The sequence below is a fragment of the Dendrobates tinctorius genome, unplaced genomic scaffold (assembly GCF_039654945.1).
Source record: "Dendrobates tinctorius isolate UK_male_01 unplaced genomic scaffold, ASM3965494v1 ptg000071l, whole genome shotgun sequence".
Classification (NCBI taxonomy): Eukaryota; Metazoa; Chordata; class Amphibia; order Anura; family Dendrobatidae; genus Dendrobates; species Dendrobates tinctorius.
The window spans coordinates 10,893,764-10,915,641 of NW_027361739.1; the positions used below are offsets into that span (position 1 = coordinate 10,893,764).

General features: G+C 56.4%; 1 protein-coding gene across 7 annotated transcripts in view; it reads right to left on the reverse strand.

Annotated features, from left to right (window-relative positions):
* The window catches only part of MAPT (microtubule associated protein tau), a 172,869-nt gene that overhangs the window by 141,380 nt on the left and 9,611 nt on the right, over nucleotides 1-21,878 (reverse strand). For 5 of the 7 annotated variants that reach the window (XM_073582386.1, XM_073582388.1, XM_073582387.1 and 2 more), the window contains exon 1: nucleotides 7,378-7,526. The exons of 1 other annotated variant lie outside the window; for it this stretch is intronic. The gene's annotated coding sequence lies outside the window, so the exon portion shown is untranslated. Of the gene's footprint in view, nucleotides 1-7,377; nucleotides 7,527-21,878 lie in introns of those variants that run through there. One more of the 7 variants, XM_073582382.1, reaches the window with a different exon arrangement.

Here is a 21,878-nt window from a genome sequence, read left to right on the forward strand (position 1 = left end):
CATTAGAAAACTCCCCCAAATATTGGTCATTTCCAGCTTCATCCAACCTCAAAGTCTGCAAAGCTTGCACTTAAAATTAATCAGGATATTGAGTGACTTGGAAAATCACCAAAAATATTTAGCCAAACAAGTCTTTTTTTTTTTAAAGGATTAAGGCCGGGATCACACACAGCGAGATACGGCCGAGTCTCGCAGGTTAAAACCAAGCTCTGGCACCGGCACTCCGAAGCGGAGCGCACAGCTCCATGTATTGCTGTGCGGCTGCACGCTCCGCTCCAGAGTGCCGGCGCCAGAGCTTGGTTTTAACCTGCGAGACTCGGCCGTATCTCGCTGTGTGTGATCCCGGCCTAAGATGCTGCTTTGGGTAAGTATTGTTGCTCATGGTACAAATCTCATTAGAGGATGAGACATTGATAGGTGGCACCAGAGTCAGCTTTTCTCCCCACTGCAGGAGAGCTAATTTGCATACCCCTTTCCCAGGAATCAATTTGTCTCCCTAAACCACATGTCAAACCCAAGACCCGTGGGCAGCCCACCACATCATTTTATGTGGCCCAGACTTTCTCTCCACTTTCTGAAGAGGACGCAGCCTCAACTTAGCAAAGGGGGTGGCACCAGCACAGGAAGGGGGTGGCACCAGCACAGGGAGGGGGTGACACCAGCACAGGAAGCAGGTGCCATCTTGAATCCTGTGCTCCAGTGCCCACCTTCATACGCCTCTGTTCAGCAACTTGCAGCTGTTTGCCCTACCCAGACACCAAAGCCACCCTACCAAGATATGAAGCTCTGTGATAAAGAGGTGGAAGTGGCTGGCTATTATCTAACCTGTCACTAAAGCTATGTGCACACACTGCAGCTTTTGCTGCGGTTCCAGCCCTGCGGAACCGCAGCAGTTCCATACCATGTAACCCTATGGGTTTTCAAAACCGCAGTGCTCACGCTGCGGTTTTTTCCGCGCGGTTTTGTTGCGGTTTATAAACCGCAGCATGTCAATTGTTTCTGCGGATTCCGCTGCGGTTTCACACCTTCAACATGTGCGAGCAATAATTAAGAGCTGCTAAGCTCGACATGCGTCTGTTCTGTCCCACCTTCAGTGGTGACAATATGCTGATATAAAGTTGGATTTTATATATGTTGTCCAATAAAGGAAATTTCTCCAGGAACGGGAAGCTGGATTTCTTCTATTCATTTGGACATTGATCCTGCTGCACTACAGGTTTCCGTGCTTGAGCTCCTGGATTACCAGAGGGGTGAGCTGGCTTTTTTCTTTTACAAATATAAAAGCTGGAATCCGATTGGTTGCTATGGTGAATCCATCATACTTGAGGCCCAGTATATTCACTTCCTTGTATAAATTCTGCTCAGTCTTAGGCCTGATTTACAGTGGGGAAAAAAGTACAGTGTGTCCGTAAAGTCATAGTGCACTTTTATAGTTTGCAATTTGGCGCCCTTTCTCTGGCCCAATCATATCAGACCTGTTCATGAGGAGAGATAACAAGAACCAATCAAACAACACAAACTCATTTAACCCCTGATAAACTGAACTCTGATTAATACACTGCCAGGTCTGTGACATCACATCATGCAACCACAAGTTTGGACGTGTGTAGGGCAACAAATGGAGCCCACATCGAACTGCACTGAATAGGTATGAAACTGGGAGAGTTTTTCTTTTATTTGGAGCAGATTTCACATTTCTATCATCTTTTTTTGCTTTCCTGTGACTGGTCAAAAGTACATCATGACTTTACGGACACACTGCATTTAGTCAGCCACCAATTGTGCGAGTTCTCCCACTTAAAAAGATAAGAGAGGCCTGTAACTGACATCATAGGTAGACCACAACTATGAGAGTCAAAATGAGAAAACAAATCCAGAAAATCAACTTGTCTGATTTGGCAAGATTTATTTTGCAAATTGTTGTGGAAAATAAGTATTTGGTCACCTAAAAACATGCAAGATTTTGGGCTCTCACAGACCTGTAACTTCTTCTTGAAAAGGCTCTTCTGTCCTCCACTCATTACCTGTAGTAATGGCACCTGTGTGAACTTATCAGTATAAAAGACACCTGTACACAAGCTCAAACAGTCACACTACAAACTCCACTATGGTGAACACCAAAGAGCTGTCGAAGGGCACAGAAACAGAATTGTAGCCCTGCACCAGGCTGGGAAGACTGAATCTGCAATAGGCAAGCAGCTTGGTGTGATGAAATCAACTGTGGGAGCAATAATTAGAAAATGGAAGACATACAAGACCACTGATAATCTCCCTCGATCTGGGGCTCCATGCAAGATGTCACCCCGTGGGGTCAAAATGATCACAAGAACGGTGAGAAAAAATCCCAGAACCACACAGGGGGACCTAGTGAATGACCTGCATAGAGCTGGGACCACCGTAACAAAGGCTACCAACAGTAACACACTACGCCGCCAGGGACTCAGATCCTGCAGTGCCAGACGTGTCCCCCTGCTTAAGCCAGTACATGTTGGGCCTGTCTAAAGTTTGCTAGAGAGCATTTGGATTATCCAGAAGGGTATTCGGAGAATGTCACATGGTCTGATGAAACCAAAGTAGATACAGCCCCCCGAGGAAGCCCTTGTGTGCGAAACGCGTAGGGGTATTGGCGGGACCCCCCGACCACCACTATGGGTAAGAAAACCATCTTTGCTATATGTGATCTAGTGGTCCGTTGATGGGAGCTCAGGACTTAACATCTTTGGGTTAATTGGTGGGCCACTGAGCCTTGTACGTAGTATAGAAATCCTCCATATTCATGGCACTGTAATGTGGTATATATTTAGATGGGTAGTTTAACAAGTGCCTGATTAGGAATTGGAGGGTGCTCTTTTCCTTTTAACCTTTTCCAGAGAGCCATCGATAAACTGTCCATCTAGTCAAGGTACCATATACTGATGTCGGGTGGTGTGGTCATATTGTTCTCCACTATTTGTGTCTCATATTTTGTCTTTACTGATATTTTAGAGGATAAAAAAAAATTTTTGAATAAAATATTTATACCTTTTTGCACAAGATATAGCTCTGTGTGTATTTAATTGATGACTATATAATGGTACAATTTGGGCATTTTTTAACTCATTTGGTTCTCTTTTAGTGTATCTGTTTATAGAGTTGCCCCTTTCGGATCTAAGTCCAATAATTTGATAAAGTACAGGCATGATATTCTGTATTAACAAAGTAGAACTGTTTGGTAGAAACAAAACTCGTCGTGCTTGGAGGAGACAGAATGCGGAGTTGCATCCAAAGAACACCATACCTACTGTGAAGCATGGGGGTGGCAACATCATGATTTGGGGCTGTTTCTCTGCAAATGGACCAAGATGACTTATTTGTGTACATGAAAGAATGAATGTGGCCATGTATCATGAGATTTTGAGTGCAAACCTCTTTCCAACAGCAAGGGCATTGAAGATGAAACGTGGAAGGGTCTTTCAGCAAGATAGTAATCTCAAGCACAACATCAGGGTAACGAAGGATTGGCTTATGAAGGTCCTGGAGTGGCCTAGCCAGTCTTCAGATCTCAACCCCATAGAAAACCATTGGAGGGATATGAAAATCCGTGTTGCCCAGCGACAGGCCCAAAACATCACTGCTCTAAAGGAGATCTGCATGGAGGAATGAGCTAACATACCACCAACAGTGTGTGCCAACCTTGTGAAGACTTACAGAAAACGTTTGACCCCTGTCATTGCCAACAAAGGATATATAACAAAATATTGATATGAACTTTCGTTAATGACCGAATACTTACCGTATATACTTGTGTATAAGCCTAGATTTTCAGCACATTTTTTGTGCTGAAAATATCCCCCTCGGCTTATACACAAGTCATTGTGCAGAAAGTAGGTGGGGGAAGGGGAGTGACAGGAGATGGCAGATGTGACATCATACTCACCCTCCTCGTGCCATTGCTGAACGTCCCTGCAACTCTGTTGTCCCAGCAGGGCAGCTCTTCCTGTGTTGAGCGGCCACATGGTACCGCTCATTAAGGTAATGAATATGCACGCGTCTCCACTCCCATAGGCGTGGAGTGCATATTCACCTTAGTGAGCGGTACCATGTGACCGCTCAACACAGGAGAGCTGCAGGAAGTCGGGACAACTGAGATGCAGGGACATGCAGCAACGGCGGCGAGGAGGGTATGACAGGGGAGGACGGGGGAGCACAGAGGAGGACGGGGGAGCACAGAGGAATATGGAGGACAGGGGAGCACGGAGGAGGACGGGACTGGGAGGTATGACAGGGGAGGACGGGGGAGCACAGAGGAGGACGGGGGAGCACAGAGGAATATGGAGGACAGGGGAGCACGGAGGAGGACGGGGGAGCACGGAGGACGGGACTGGGGAGAGCAGAGCCATACATAGAAGGATGGGACGGGGCGAACCACACAGAGCAGGACAGGGATGAGGGGACAATGTATACCGGGCTTATACTCGAGTCAATAAGCTTACCCAGTTTTCCGTGGCAAAATTAGGTGCCTCGGCTTATACTCGAGTATATACATTATTTTCCACCATAATTTGAAAAATAAATCTTGCCAAATCAGACAAGGTGATTTTCTGGATTTGTTTTCCATTTTGACTCTCACAGTTGTGGTCTACCTATGATGTAAATTACAGACCTCTCTCATCTTTTTAAGGGGGAGAACTTGCACAATTGGTGGCTGACTAAATACTTTTTTCCCCACTGTACTAGTCTAACAGTCAAGTTCTGAATAAAGATGTCCTTTCTGGCTATGGGTCTCTAGACTTGATCTTAAAAGCCTCATGGCTGTTGAGAACTGTTCAAGTCAGGAGACCCACACATTGCGGTCCGTAGGGTCGCCATACATATCACAAAAATTATATCTATTTCACATCTATCCAGCTATCTCAAGTCTACCTATCCATCAATTATCGATTTATATCATATCTATCTATTCATCTATCTCATATCTATACATCTTAGCCCTCTCATCTCTATTAATCTATTCATCTAGCTATCCCATATCTATCTATCCATCCCATATCTATCTATCTATCCCATATTTATCTATCTATCCCATATCTATCTGTCATTTATTTTATATCTATTTATCTTAAATCTATCCCATATCTATCTATCTATCCCATATCTATCTATCCCATATCTATCTATCTATCTGCCTTTTTTTATACAGTTTTCCCCGATGAACAATGGCAAAATCTCAGTCAATAGGTCATTTTTTAGCATACTCATACCATTATTAAGCACACTGAGCAAATGGAAATGAAAGAAAAAGAAATATTTTAAATGCTGGGTATAACATGTCTAATACTACACTGTCTTCTTGGCCCCCCTTGGACACCAGGGGCCTAAGGACCATGACAGCCCCTATAAGACCACAGACAGGGTACATGACTGACATCCATCACCCAATATAAAAATAATCATTATAGATATAAATGACATCAGCTAAAACCGGCATGTGTAACACAAGACGAGCGGCTGCAGGAAGCATGGGCAGAACAATAGACTGCTACAGATAGCATGATGACCAGGTACGTTATGGGAAAACCGCTACAGACACATAACGTTCCATCCAGCAGTAATCTAATATGTGACAGCAGGCCGTAATGATACAATGCAAATATTTCACAAAATGCAGAATTTCTTTGTGGTTTCGTGTCGTCCCCATGTCAATTTTACACATTTTCCCAATCTGAGCTACAAATTACCATATTGCATTTCATTGCTTCTGATGCTTTGATAACATGGATATAAAACCTATTATTAAATGCTTCGCCCATTGTATTACACAAAGACAGGCGGAAAAAAAAAGGATAAGCATTGCCAAAGCCGGGGACAAGAGAGGAGACACAGACTGTCCCCTTGTGTATTCTCCGGAGGGGGGGAGGGAGGCACAAAACACTACATGGTTAGGGAGAGCAAACTACCAACAGATGTGGGTGGCGGCGGGGGCTCAGTGTACCCAGCGTTTTGGGGCTGGGAGAGAAACAAAAGCCGGGATTGATAGAGCCAGGGAGGGCGCAGCCAGGGCTGATGTGTGGAGAGAGGGATGGAGGAACATCTGCAAAGTGTGGAGGACTGCGCTACAAGGGGTGTGACCAAGCCAGATAGAATGAGAAAATACCCCCCAAAAAAAAACACGCCAGACCACCATTGTGTGTGGAATATGCCAGTAGTCATGATTCCGTAATGGGGGTGGGGGGAATATAACAGCTCCTGGGCACAGCGTGCATGGAAATCCGCGACGCAAAGGGCAGAGTGGTGGCAAAACATTCCCCAAATGTAGCAATGGCACAAGGTTGGCATGGAACAGATGCCCAGCTCCATATGAAATCCTTGTGTCCTACCTACTGCAGAGTGAGGGCATGCCATGCCAACGCCCCACAGGAGCCACGCGTGCTGCTGATGCCAGATCGGCAGAGAACTGACCGAGCGCTGGCAGGACTACATTTATCAGGAGAACTGGCAGCTAGCAGACATCTGCCTGCATCCCAACGAAGGGATGCCAGCGTATAATACAGGCTGCATGCTGGAGGCGTGCTGCACGTGAAAATCATGTGTGTGCGATCATTTTCCTACTAAATCCCCCCGGTCACTCCCATAGCAGCAAAATGTGCAGACAATGCACAGGGTATAGCGGTACATGCAGGGAGAAGCCCCCTCCTGTCTATAGGGAGGGATGGATGTGCCACACCTCAGCCCGGCATGTGCCAGCAGCCCCATCCGCTATGATACCTTTATCACTGGCCCTTGGCTTGGTCCATGCCTCTATGACAACGAAGGGGTTAATGTATGAGTCAGGAAAGACTCTCTGGTCTCTACCTTAAAATAATGCAGATAATGGGGAGGGGGGTGCACCACAGATCAGCCCTCTTTGTTCTGGCTTCCACCTGCCTGCCAATTCATGACATCCAAAATTCTAGAACTAGATTAATATCATATCCATAACCTATGAGCACAGGTGATATAGAGATGCAAAAGACATGGATGGAGATAGCGAGAGAGAGAGAGAGAGATAGATACATAGATAGATAGATAGATAGATAGATAGATAGATACATAGATAGATAATTGGACAGTTAAAACAGAGAACTGCTAGAAATATATATAGAGACAATAGAATATATAATATATAGCCACAAACACGCAGACACACTATGTACATAGAATATAAATAATATACATATAATGCTTGGAGAGAGCCATGCATGTATCTACACACGCACACAGAGGGAGCATCATCCGTCTGATGGCTTCCATAGGGACATTCCGCACATGTACACAGTGATGCAGGGTAATGACAGCCGGCGCCACGGGCTATACCACAGGCCGCAGGACACACAGTGCTGGGAGTGAGGTGCTCGGTACCTGCCGGTGATATCCGGGCGCTGCTGGCCGGGCTGCTGTCTCCTACGTCCGCAGAGCTAGAGGAACGGGGACGAGCGTCGGCGGGGGCGAGCACAGGAGCTGTCAGGAGAGCTGGGTCACGTGAACAGAGGGGGGCGGGGAGTGACTGTCACTAGTGACCGGGGGACTCAGGGAGAGGAGAATGAAGAGGCCGAGACAGTGCAGGGATTACCGGACAGCTGGACACCTGCCAGGAGGAGGGGGCTGTCACCATGTGCACACTGCTGCCAGGGAGAGGGGCTGTCACCATGTGCACACTACAGCCAGGAGGAGGGAGAGGGGCTGTCACCATGTGCACACTGCTGCCAGGAGGAGGGAGAGGGGCTGTCACCATGTGCACACTGCTGCCAGGAGGAGGGAGAGGGGCTGTCACCATGTGCACACTGCTGCCAGGAGGAGGGAGAGGGGCTGTCACCATGTGCACACTGCTGCCAGGAGGAGGGAGAGGGGCTGTCACCATGTGCACACTGCTGCCAGGAGGAGGGAGAGGGGCTGTCACCATGTGCACACTGCTGCCAGGAGGAGGGAGAGGGGCTGTCACCATGTGCACACTGCTGCCAGGAGGAGGGAGAGGGGCTGTCACCATGTGCACACTGCTGCCAGGAGGAGGGAGCGGGGCTGTCACCATGTGCACACTGCTACCAGGAAGAGGGAGAGGGGCTGTCACCATGTGCACACTGCTGCCAGGAGGAGGAAGAGGGGCTGTCACCATGTGCACACTGCTGCCAGGAGGAGGGAGAGGGGCTGTCACCATGTGCACACTGCTGCCAGGAGGAGGGAGAGGGGCTGTCACCATGTGCACACTGCTGCCAGGAGGAGGGAGAGGGGCTGTCACCATGTGCACACTGCTGCCAGGAAGAGGGAGAGGGGCTGTCACCATGTGCACACTGCTGCCAGGAGGAGGGAGCGGGGCTGTCACCATGTGCACACTGCTGCCAGGAAGAGGGAGAGGGGCTGTCACCATGTGCACACTGCTGCCAGGAGGAGGGAGCGGGGCTGTCACCATGTGCACACTGCTGCCAGGAAGAGGGAGAGGGGCTGTCACCATATGCACACTACAGCCAGGAGGAGGAAGAGGGACTGTCACCATGTGCACACTGCTGCCAGGAGGAGGGAGAGGGGCTGTCACCATGTGCACACTGCTGCCAGGAGGAGGGAGAGGGGCTGTCACCATGTGCACACTGCTGCCAGGAGGAGGGAGAGGGGCTGTCACCATGTGCACACTGCTGCCAGGAGGAGGGAGCAGAGCTGTCACCATGTGCACACTGCTGCCAGGAGGAGGAAGAGGGGTTGTCACCATGTGCACACTGCTGCCAGGAGGAGGGAGAGGGGCTGTCACCATGTGCACACTGCTGCCAGGAGGAGGGAGAGGGGCTGTCACCATGTGCACACTGCTGCCAGGAGGAGGGAGAGGGGCTGTCACCATGTGCACACTGCTGCCAGGAGGAGGGAGAGGGGCTGTCACCATGTGTACACTGCTGCCAGGAGGAGGGAGAGGGGCTGTCACCATGTGCACACTGCTGCCAGGAGGAGGGAGAGGGGTTGTCACCATGTGCACACTGCTGCCAGGAGGAGGGAGAGGGGCTGTCACCATGTGCACACTGCTGCCAGGAGGAGGAAGAGGGGTTGTCACCATGTGCACACTGCTGCCAGGAGGAGGGAGAGGGGCTGTCACCATGTGCACACTGCTGCCAGGAGGAGGGAGAGGGGCTGTCACCATGTGCACACTGCTGCCAGGAGGAGGGAGCAGAGCTGTCACCATGTGCACACTGCTGCCAGGAGGAGGGAGAGGGGTTGTCACCATGTGCACACTGCTGCCAGGAGGAGGGAGAGGGGCTGTCACCATGTGCACACTGCTGCCAGGAGGAGGGAGAGGGGCTGTCACCATGTGTACACTGCTGCCAGGAGGAGGGAGAGGGGTTGTCACCATGTGCACACTGCTGCCAGGAGGAGGGAGAGGGGTTGTCACCATGTGCACACTGCTGCCAGGAGGAGGGAGAGGGGCTGTCACCATGTGCACACTGCTGCCAGGAGGAGGAAGAGGGGTTGTCACCATGTGCACACTGCTGCCAGGAGGAGGGAGAGGGGCTGTCACCATGTGCACACTGCTGCCAGGAGGAGGGAGAGGGGCTGTCACCATGTGCACACTGCTGCCAGGAGGAGGGAGCAGAGCTGTCACCATGTGCACACTGCTGCCAGGAGGAGGGAGAGGGGTTGTCACCATGTGCACACTGCTGCCAGGAGGAGGGAGAGGGGCTGTCACCATGTGCACACTGCTGCCAGGAGGAGGGAGAGGGGCTGTCACCATGTGCACACTGCTGCCAGGAGGAGGGAGCAGAGCTGTCACCATGTGCACACTGCTGCCAGGAGGAGGGAGAGGGGCTGTCACCATGTGCACACTGCTGCCAGGAGGAGGGAGAGGGGCTGTCACCATGTGCACACTGCTGCCAGGAGGAGGGAGAGGGGCTGTCACCATGTGCACACTGCTGCCAGGAGGAGGGAGAGGGGCTGTCACCATGTGTACACTGCTGCCAGGAGGAGGGAGAGGGGTTGTCACCATGTGCACACTGCTGCCAGGAGGAGGGAGAGGGGCTGTCACCATGTGCACACTGCTGCCAGGAGGAGGGAGAGGGGCTGTCACCATGTGCACACTGCTGCCAGGAGGAGGGAGAGGGGCTGTCACCATGTGCACACTGCTGCCAGTAGGAGGGAGAGGGGCTGTCACCATGTGTACACTACTGCCAGGAGGAGGGAGAGGGGCTGTCACCATGTGCACACTGCTGCCAGGAGGAGGGAGAGGGGCTGTCACCATGTGCACACTACAGCCAGGAGGAGGGAGAGGAGCTGTCACCATGTGCACACTGCTGCCAGGAGGAGGGAGCAGGGCTGTCACCATGTGCACACTGCTGCCAGGAGGAGGAAGAGGGGCTGTCATCATGTGCACACTGCTGCCAGGAGGAGGGAGAGGGGCTGTCACCATGTGCACACTGCTGCCAGGAGGAGGGAAGAGGGGCTGTCATCATGTGCACACTGCTGTCAGAAGGAGGGAGCGGGGCTGTCACCATGTGCACACTGCTGCCAGGAGGAGGGAGAGGGGCTGTCACCATGTGCACACTACAGCCAGGAGGAGGGAGAGGGGCTGTCACCATGTGCACACTGCTGCCAGGAGGAGGGAAAAGGGGCTGTCATCATGTGCACACTGCTGCCAGTAGGAGGGAAGAGGGGCTGTCACCATGTGTACACTGCTGTCAGGAGGAGGGAGAGGGGCTGTCATCATGTGCACACTGCTGCCAGGAGGGAAGAGGGGCTGTCACCATTTGCACACTACAGCCAGGAGGAGGGAGCGGAGCTGTCACCATGTGCACACTGCTGCCAGGAGGAGGGAGAGGGGCTGTCACCATGTGCACACTGCTGCCAGGAGGAGGGAGAGGGGCTGTCACCATGTGCACACTACAACCAGGAGAAGGGAGAGGGGCTGTCACCATGTGCACACTGCTGCCAGGAGGAGGGAAAGGGGCTGTCACCATGTGCACACTGCTGCCAGGAGGAGGAAGAGGGGCTGTCATCATGTGCACACTGCTGCCAGGAGGAGGAAGAGGGGCTGTCATGTGCACACTACAGCCAGGAGGAGGGAGAGGGGCTGTCACCATGTGCACACTGCTGCCAGGAGGAGGAAGAGGGGCTGTCATGTGCACACTGCTGCCAAGAGGAGGGAGAGGAGCTGTCACCATGTGCACACTGCTGCCAGGAGGAGGAAGAGGGGCTGTCACCATGTGCACACTACAGCCAGGAGAAGGGAGAGGGGCTGTCACCATGTGCACACTGCAGCCAGGAGGAGGAAGAGGGGCTGTCATGTGCACACTGCTGCCAAGAGGAGGGAGAGGAGCTGTCACCATGTGCACACTGCTGCCAGGAGGAGGAAGAGGGGCTGTCACCATGTGCACACTGCTGCCAGGAGGAGGGAGCGGGGCTGTCACCATGTGCACACTGCTGATAGGAAGAGGGAGAGGGACTGTCACCATGTGCACACTACAGCCAGGAGGAGGGAGAGGGACTGTCACCATGTGCACACTGCTGACAGGAGGAGGGAGCAGGGCTGTCACCATGTGCACAATGCTGCCAGGAGGAGGGAGCGGGGCTGTCACCATGTGGACACTGCTGCCAGGAGGAGGGAGCGGGGCTGTAACCATGTGCACACTGCTGCCAGGAGGAGGGAGCGGGGCTGTCACCATGTGCACACTGCTGCCAGGAGAAGGGAGAGGGGCTGTCACCATGTGCACACTGCTGCCAGGAGGGAGAGGGGCTGTCACCATGTGCACACTGCTGCCAGGAGGAGGGAGCGGGGCTGTCACCATGTGCACACTGCTGCCAGGAGGAGGGAGAGGGGCTGTCACCATGTGCACACTACAGCCAGGAGGGAGAGGGGCTGTCACCATGTGCACACTGCTGACAGGAGGAGGGAGCGGGGCTGTCACCATGTGCACACTGCTGCCAGGAGGAGGGAGCGGGGCTGTCACCATGTGCACACTGCTGCCAGGAGGAGGGAGAGGGGCTGTCACCATGTGCACACTACAGCCAGGAGGGGGAGGGGCTGTCATCATGTACACACTGCTGACAGGAGGAGGGAGCGGGGCTGTCACCATGTGCACACTGCTGCCAGGAGGAGGGAGAGGGACTGTCACCATGTGCACACTGCTAACAGGAGGAGGGAGCAGGGCTGTCACCATCTGCACACTGCTGCCAGGAGAAGGGAGAGGGGCTGTCACCATGTGCACACTACAGCCAGGAGGGAGAGGGGCTGTCACCATGTGCACACTGCTGACAGGAGGAGGGAGCGGGGCTGTCACCATGTGCACACTGCTGCCAGGAGGAGGGAGCGGGGCTGTCACCATGTGCACACTGCTGCCAGGAGCAGTGAGTGGGGCTGTCACCATGTGCACACTGCTGCCAGAAGGGAGAGGGGCTGTCACCATGTGCACTATACAGCCAGGAGGAGGGAGAGGGGCTGTCACCATATGCACACTGCTGACAGGAGGAGGGAGAGGGGCTGTCACCATGTGCACACTGCTGCCAGGAGAAGGGAGAGGGGCTGTCACCATGTGCACACTGCTGCCAGGAGAAGGGAGAGAGGCTGTCACCATGTGCACACTGCTGACAGGAGGAGGGAGAGGGGCTGTCACCATGTGCACACTGCTGCCAGGAGGAGGGAGAGGGGCTGTCACCATGTGCACACTACAGCCAGGAGGAGGGAGAGGGACTGTCACCATGTGCACACTGCAGCCAGGAGGAGGAAGAGGAGCTGTCACCATGTGCACACTGCTGCCAGGAGGAGGGAGAGGGGCTGTCACCATGTGCACACTACAGTCAGGAAGAGGGAGAGGAGCTGTCACCATGTGCACACTGCTGACAGGAGGAGGGAGCGGGGCTGTCACCATGTGCACACTGCTGCCAGGAGGAGGGATCGGGGCTGTCACCATGTGCACACTGCTGCCAGGAGGAGGGAGCGGGGCTGTCACCATGGGCACACTGCTGCCAGGAGCAGGGAGAGGGGCTGTCACCATGTGCACACTGCTGCCAGAAGGGAGAGGGGCTGTCACCATGTGCACACTGCTGACAGGAGGAGGGAGCGAGGCTGTCACCATGTGCACACTGCTGACAGGAGGAGGGAACGGGGCTGTCACCATGTGCACACTGCTGCCAGAAGAAGGGAGAGGGGCTGTCACCATGTGCACACTGCTGCCAGAAGGGAGAGGGGATGTCACCATGTGCACACTGCTGACAGGAGGAGAGAGCGGAGCTGTCACCATGTGCACACTGCTGACAGGAGGAGGGAGCGGGGCTGTCACCATGTGCACACTGCTGCCAGGAGGAGGGAGCGGGGCTGTCACCATGTGCACACTGCTGCCAGGAGAAGGGAGAGGGGCTGTCACCATGTGCACACTGCTGCCAGGAGGAGGGAGAGGGGCTGTCACCATGTGCACAATACAGCCAGGAGGAGGGAGAGGGGCTGTCACCATGTGCACACTGCTGCCAGGAGGAGGGAGAGGGGCTGTCACCATGTGCACACTGCTGCCAGGAGAAGGGAGAGGGGCTGTCACCATGTGCACACTGCTGCCAGGAGAAGGGAGAGAGGCTATAACCATGTGCACACTGCTGACAGGAAGAGGGAGAGGGGCTGTCACCATGTGCACACTACAGTCAGGAAGAGGGAGAGGAGCTGTCACCATGTGCACACTGCTGACAGGAGGAGGGAGCGGGGCTGTCACCATGTGCACACTGCTGCCAGGAGGAGGGATCGGGGCTGTCACCATGTGCACACTGCTGCCAGGAGGAGGGAGCGGGGCTGTCACCATGTGCACACTGCTGCCAGGAGCAGGGAGAGGGGCTGTCACCATGTGCACACTGCTGCCAGAAGGGAGAGGGGCTGTCACCATGTGCACACTGCTGACAGGAGGAGGGAGCGAGGCTGTCACCATGTGCACACTGCTGACAGGAGGAGGGAACGGGGCTGTCACCATGTGCACACTGCTGACAGGAGGAGGGAACGGGGCTGTCACCATGTGCACACTGCTGCCAGAAGGGAGAGGGGCTGTCACCATGTGCACACTACAGGCAGGAGGAGGGAGAGGGACTGTCACCATGTGCACACTACAGCCAGGAGGAGGAAGAGGAGCTGTCACCATGTGCACACTGCTGCCAGGAGGAGGGAGAGGGGCTGTCACCATGTGCACACTACAGTCAGGAAGAGGGAGAGGAGCTGTCACCATGTGCACACTGCTGACAGGAGGAGGGAGCGGGGCTGTCACCATGTGCACACTGCTGCCAGGAGGAGGGAGAGGGGCTGTCACCATGTGCACACTACAGCCAGGAGGAGGGATACGGTCTGTCACCATGTGCACACAACAGCCAGGAGGAGGGACAGGAGCTGTCACCATGTGCACACTGCTGCCAGGAGGAGGGAGCGGGGCTGTCACCATGTGCACACTACAGCCAGGAGGAGGGAAAGGGGCTGTCACCATGTGCACACTACAGCCAGGAGGAGGGAGAGGAGCTGTCACCATGTGCACACTACAGCCAGGAGGAGGGAGAGGGGCTGTCACCATGTGCACACTGCTGCCAGGAGGAGGGAGCAGAGCTGTCACCATGTGCACACTACAACCAGGAGGAGGGAGAGGCGCTGTCACCGTGTGCACACTGCTGACAGGAGGAGGGAGCGGGGCTGGCACCATGTGCACACTGCTGCCAGGAGAAGGGAGAGGGGCTGTCACCATGTGCACACTGCTGCCAGAGGGAGGGAGAGGATCTGTCACCATGTGCACACTGCTGACAGGAGGAGGGAGCGGAGCTGTCACCATGTGCACACTGCTGACAGGAGGAGGGAGCGGGGCTGTCACCATGTGCACACTGCTGCCAGGAGGAGGGAGCGGGGCTGTCACCATGTGCACACTGCTGCCAGGAGAAGGGAGAGGGGCTGTCACCATGTGCACACTGCTGCCAGGAGGAGGGAGAGGGGCTGTCACCATGTGCATAATACAGCCAGGAGGAGGGAGAGGGGCTGTCACCATGTGCACACTGCTGACAGGAGGAGGGAGCGGGGCTGTCACCATGTACACACTGCTGCCAGGAGAAGCGAGAGGGGCTGTCACCATGTGCACACTGCTGCCAGGAGAAGGGAGAGAGGCTGTCACCATGTGCACACTGCTGCCAGGAGGAGGGAGAGGGGCTGTCACCATGTGCACACTACAGCCAGGAGGAGGGAGAGGGACTGTCACTATGTGCACACTACAGCCAGGAGGAGGAAGAGGAGCTGTCACCATGTGCACACTGCTGCCAGGAGGAGGGAGAGGGGCTGTCACCATGTGCACACTACAGTCAGGAAGAGGGAGAGGAGCTGTCACCATGTGCACACTGCAGACAGGAGGAGGGAGCGGGGCTGTCACCATGTGCACACTGCTGCCAGGAGGAGGGAGAGGGGCTGTCACCATGCGCACACTACAGCCAGGAGGAGGGATACGGTCTGTCACCATGTGCACACAACAGCCAGGAGGAGGGACAGGAGCTGTCACCATGTGCACACTGCTGCCAGGAGGAGGGAGCGGGGCTGTCACCATGTGCACACTACAGCCAGGAGGAGGGAAAGGGGCTGTCACCATGTGCACACTACAGCCAGGAGGGAGATGAGCTGTCACCATGTGCACACTACAGCCAGGAGGAGGGAGAGGGGCTGTCACCATGTGCACACTGCTGCCAGGAGGAGGGAGCAGAGCTGTCACCATGTGCACACTACAACCAGGAGGAGGGAGAGGCGCTGTCACCGTGTGCACACTGCTGACAGGAGGAGGGAGCGGGGCTGGCACCATGTGCACACTGCTGCCAGGAGAAGGGAGAGGGGCTGTCACCATGTGCACACTGCTGCCAGAGGGAGGGAGAGGATCTGTCACCATGTGCACACTGCTGCCAGAAGGAGGGAGAGGGGCTGTCACCATGTGCACACTGCTGCCAGGAGGAGGGAGAGGGGCTGTCACCATGTGCACACTACAGCCAGGAGGAGGGAGAGAATCTGTCACCATGTGCACACTGCTGCCAGGAGGAGGTAGAGGGGCTGTCACCATTTGCACACTACAACCAGGAGGAGGGAGAGGATCTGTTACCATGTGCACACTGCTGCCAGGAGGAGGTAGAGGGACTGTCACCATGTGCACACTACAACCAGGAGGAGGGAGATGGGCTGTCACCATGTGCACACTGCTGCCAGGAGGAGGGAGAGGGGCTGTCACCATGTGCACACTGCTGCCAGGAGGAGGGAGCGGGGCTGTCACCATGTGCACACTGCTGCCAGGAGGAGGGAGAGGGGCTGTCACCATGTGCACACTGCTGACAGGAGGAGGGAGCGGGGCTGTCAGCATGTGCACACTGCTGCCAGGAGGAGGGAGAGGGGCTGTCACCATTTGCACACTGCTGCCAGGAGGAGGGAGCGGGGCTGTCACCATGTGCACACTGCTGCCAGGAGGAGGGAGCGGGGCTGTCACCATGTGCACACTGCTGCCAGGAGGAGAGAGCGGGGCTGTCACCATGTGCACACTGCTGCCAGGAGAAGGGAGAAGGGCTGTCACCATGTGCACACTGCTGCCAGGAGAAGGGAGAGGGGCTGTCACCATGTGCACACTGCAACCAGGAGGAGGGAGAGGGACTGTCACCATGTGCACACTACAGCCAGGAGGAGGGAGAGGAGCTGTCACCATGTGCACACTGCTGCCAGGAGGAGGGAGCGGGGCTGTCACCATGTGCACACTACAGCCAGGAGGAGGGAGAGGGACTGTCACCATGTGCACACTACAGCCAGGAGGAGGGAGAGGAGCTGTCACCATGTGCACACGGCTGCCAGGAGGAGGGAGAGGAGCTGTCACCATGTGCACACTACAGCCAGGAAGAGGGAGAGGAGCTGTCACCATGTGCACACTGCTCACAGGAGGAGGGAGCGGGGCTGTCACCATGTGCACACTGCTGCCAGGAGGAGGGAGAGGGGCTGTCACCATGTGCACACTGCTGCCAGGAGGAGGGAGAGGGGCTGTCATCATGTGCACACTGCTGCCAGGAGGAGGGAGAGGGGCTGTCACCATGTGCACACTACAGCCAGGAGAAGGGAGAGGGGCTGTCACCATGTGCACACTGCTGCCAGGAGGAGGAAGAGGGGCTGTCATCATGTGCACACTGCTGCCAGGAGGAGGAAGAGGGGCTGTCATCATGTGCACACTGCTGCCAGGAGGAGGAAGAGGGGCTGTCATCATGTGCACACTGCTGCCAGGAGGAGGAAGAGGGGCTGTCACCATGTGCACACTACAGCCAGGAGAAGGGAGAGGGGCTGTCACCATGTGCACACTGCTGCCAGGAGGAGGAAGAGGGGCTGTCATCATCTGCACACTGCTGCCAAGAGGAGGGAGAGGAGCTGTCACCATGTGCAAACTGCTGCCAGGAGGAGGAAGAGGGGCTGTCACCATGTGCACACTGCAGCCAGGAGGAGGGAGCGGGGCTGTCACCATGTGCACACTGCTGACAGGAAGAGGGAGAGGGACTGTCACCATGTGCACACTACAGCCAGGAGGAGGGAGAGGGACTGTCACCATGTGCACACTGCTGACAGGAGGAGGGAGCAGGGCTGTCACCATGTGCACAATGCTGCCAGGAGGAGGGAGTGGGGCTGTCACCATGTGCACACTGCTGCCAGGAGGAGGGAGCGGGGCTGTCACCATGTGCACACTGCTGCCAGGAGGAGGGAGCGGGGCTGTCACCATGTGCACACTGCTGCCAGGAGAAGGGAGAGGGGCTGTCACCATGTGCACACTACAGCCAGGAGGGAGAGGGGCTGTCACCATGTGCACACTGCTGACAGGAGGGAGCGGGGCTGTCACCATGTGCACACTGCTGCCAGGAGGAGGGAGCGGGGCTGTCACCATGTGCACACTGCTGCCAGGAGGAAGGAGAGGGGCTGTCACCATGTGCACACTACAGCCAGGAGGGAGAGGGGCTGTCACCATGTACACACTGCTGACAGGAGGAGGGAGCGGGGCTGTCACCATGTGCACACTGCTGCCAGGAGGAGGGAGAGGGACTGTCACCATGTGCACACTGCTGACAGGAGGAGGGAGCAGGGCTGTCACCATGTGCACACTGCTGCCAGGAGGAGGGAGCGGGGCTGTCACCATGTGCACACTGCTGCCAGGAGGAGGGAGCGGGGCTGTCACCATGTGCACACTGCTGCCAGGAGGAGGGAGCGGGGCTGTCACCATGTGCACACTGCTGCCAGGAGAAGGGAGAGGGGCTGTCACCATGTGCACACTACAGCCAGGAGTGAGAGGGGCTGTCACCATGTGCACACTGCTGACAGGAGGAGGGAGCGGGGCTGTCACCATGTGCACACTGCTGCCAGGAGGAGGGAGCGGGGCTGTCACCATGTGCACACTGCTGCCAGGAGGAGGGAGAGGGGCTGTCACCATGTGCACATTACAGCCAGGAGGGAGAGGGGCTGTCACCATGTGCACACTGCTGCCAGGAGGAGGGAGCGGGGCTGTCACCATGTGCACACTGCTGCCAGGAGGAGGGAGCGGGGCTGACACCATGTGCACACTGCTGCCAGAAGGGAGAGGGGCTGTCACCATGTGCACACTGCTGACAGGAGGAGGGAGCGAGGCTGTCACCATGTACACACTGCTGCCAGGAGAAGGGAGAGGGGCTGTCACCATGTGCACACTGCTGCCAGGAGAAGGGAGAGAGGCTGTCACCATGTGCACACTGCTGCCAGGAGGAGGGAGAGGGGCTGTCACCATGTGCACACTGCTGCCAGGAGAAGGGAGAGGGGCTGTCACCATGTGCACACTGCTGCCAGGAGAAGGGAGAGAGGCTGTCACCATGTGCACACTGCTGCCAGGAGGAGGGAGAGGGGCTGTCACCATGTGCACACTGCAACCAGGAGGAGGGAGAGGGGCTGTCACCATGTGCACACTACAGCCAGGAGGAGGGAGAGGAGCTGTCACCATGTGCACACTGCTGCCAGGAGGAGGGAGTGGGGCTGTCACCATGTGCACACTACAGCCAGGAGGAGGGAGAGGGACTGTCACCATGTGCACACTACAGCCAGGAGGAGGAAGAGGAGCTGTCACCATGTGCACACTACAGCCAGGAGGAGGGAGAGGGGCTGTCACCATGTGCACACTACAGTCAGGAAGAGGGAGAGGAGCTGTCACCATGTGCACACTGCTGACAGGAGGAGGGAGCGGGGCTGTCACCATGTGCACACTGCTGACAGGAGGAGGGATACGGTCTGTCACCATGTGCACACAACAGCCAGGAGGAGGGACAGGAGTTGTCACCATGTGCACACTGCTGCCAGGAGGAAGGAGCGGGGCTGTCACCATGTGCACACTACAGCCAGGAGGAGGGAAAGGGGCTGTCACCATGTGCACACTACAGCCAGGAGGAGGGAGAGGAGCTGTCACCATGTGCACACTGCTGCCAGGAGGAGGGAGTGGGGCTGTCACCATGTGCACACTACAGCCAGGAGGAGGGAGAGGGACTGTCACCATGTGCACACTACAGCCAGGAGGAGGAAGAGGAGCTGTCACCATGTGCACACTGCTGCCAGGAGGAGGGAGAGGGGCTGTCACCATGTGCACACTACAGTCAGGAAGAGGGAGAGGAGCTGTCACCATGTGCACACTGCTGACAGGAGGAGGGAGCGGGGCTGTCACCATGTGCACACTGCTGACAGGAGGAGGGAGCGGGGCTGTCACCATGTGCACACTGCTGCCAGGAGGAGGGAGAGGGGCTGTCACCATGTGCACACTGCTGACAGGAGGAGGGAGCGGGGCTGTCACCATGTGCACACTGCTGCCAGGAGGAGGGAGCGGGGCTGTCACCATGTGCACACTGCTGCCAGGAGAAGGGAGAGGGGCTGTCACCATGTGCACACTGCAACCAGGAGGAGGGAGAGGAGCTCTCACCATGTGCACACTGCTGCCAGGAGGAGGGAGCGGGGATGTCACCATGTGCACACTACAGCCAGGAGGAGGGAGAGGGGCTGTCACCATGTGCACACTGCTGACAGGAGGAGGGAGCGGGGCTGTCACCATGTACACACTGCTGCCAGGAGAAGGGAGAGGGGCTGTCACCATGTGCACACTGCTGCCAGGAGAAGGGAGAGAGGCTGTCACCATGTGCACACTGCTGCCAGGAGGAGGGAGAGGGGCTGTCACCATGTGCACACTACAGCCAGGAGGAGGGAGAGGGACTGTCACCATGTGCACACTACAGCCAGGAGGAGGAAGAGGAGCTGTCACCATGTGCACACTGCTGCCAGGAGGAGGGAGAGGGGCTGTCACCATGTGCACACTACAGTCAGGAAGAGGGAGAGGAGCTGTCACCATGTGCACACTGCTGACAGGAGGAGGGAGCGGGGCTGTCACCATGTGCACACTACAGCCAGGAGGAGGGAAAGGGGCTGTCACCATGTGCACACTACAGCCAGGAGGAGGGAAATGAGCTGTCACCATGTGCACACTACAGCCAGGAGGAGGGAGAGGGGCTGTCACCATGTGCACACTGCTGCCAGGAGGAGGGAGCAGAGCTGTCACCATGTGCACACTACAACCAGGAGGAGGGAGAGGCGCTGTCACCGTGTGCACACTGCTGACAGGAGGAGGGAGCGGGGCTGGCACCATGTGCACACTGCTGCCAGGAGAAGGGAGAGAGGCTGTCACCATGTGCACACTGTTGCCAGAGGGAGGGAGAGGATCTGTCACCATGTGCACACTGCTGCCAGAAGGAGGGAGAGGGGCTGTCACCATGTGCACACTGCTGCCAGGAGGAGGGAGAGGGGCTGTCACCATGTGCACACTACAGCCAGGAGGAGGGAGAGAATCTGTCACCATGTGCATACTGCTGCCAGAAGGAGGGAGAGGGGCTATCACCATGTGCACACTGCTGCCAGGAGGAGGGAGAGGGGCTGTCACCATGTGCACACTACAGCCAGGAGGAGGGAGAGAATCTGTCACCATGTGCACACTGCTGCCAGGAGGAGGTAGAGGGGCTGTCACCATTTGAACACTACAAACAGGAGGAGGGAGAGGATCTGTTACCATGTGCACACTGCTGCCAGGAGGAGGTAGAGGGACTGTCACCATGTGCACACTACAGCCAGGAGGAGGGAGAGGGGCTGTCACCATGTGCACACTACAGACAGGAGGGAGAGGGGATGTCACCATATGCACACTGCTGACAGGAGGAGGGAGCGGGGCTGTCACCATGTGCACACTGCTGCCAGGAGGAGGGAGCGGGGCTGTCACCATGTGCACACTGCTGCCAGGAGGAGGGAGAGGGGCTGTCACCATGTGCACACTGCTGACAGGAGGAGGGAGCGGGGCTGTCAGCATGTGCACACTGCTGCCAGGAGGAGGGAGAGGGGCTGTCACCATGTGCACACTGCTGCCAGGAGGAGGGAGCGGGGCTGTCACCATGTGCACACTGCTGCCAGAAGGGAGCGGGGCTGTCACCATGTGCACACTGCTGCCAGGAGAAGGGAGAGGGGCTGTCACCATGTGCACACTGCTGCCAGAAGGGAGAGGGGATGTCACCATGTGCACACTGCTGCCAGGAGAAGGGAGAGGGGCTGTCACCATGTGCACACTGCTGCCAGGAGAAGGGAGAGGGGCTGTCACCATGTGCACACTGCTGCCAGGAGGAGGGAGAGGGGCTGTCACCATGTGCACAATACAGCCAGGAGGAGGGAGAGGGGCTGTCACCATGTGCACACTGCTGAGAGGAGGAGGGAGCGGGGCTGCCACCATGTACACACTGCTGCCAGGAGAAGGGAGAGAGGCTGTCACCATGTGCACACTGCTGCCAGGAGGAGGGAGAGGGGCTGTCACCATGTGCACACTACAGCCAGGAGGAGGAAGAGGAGCTGTCAC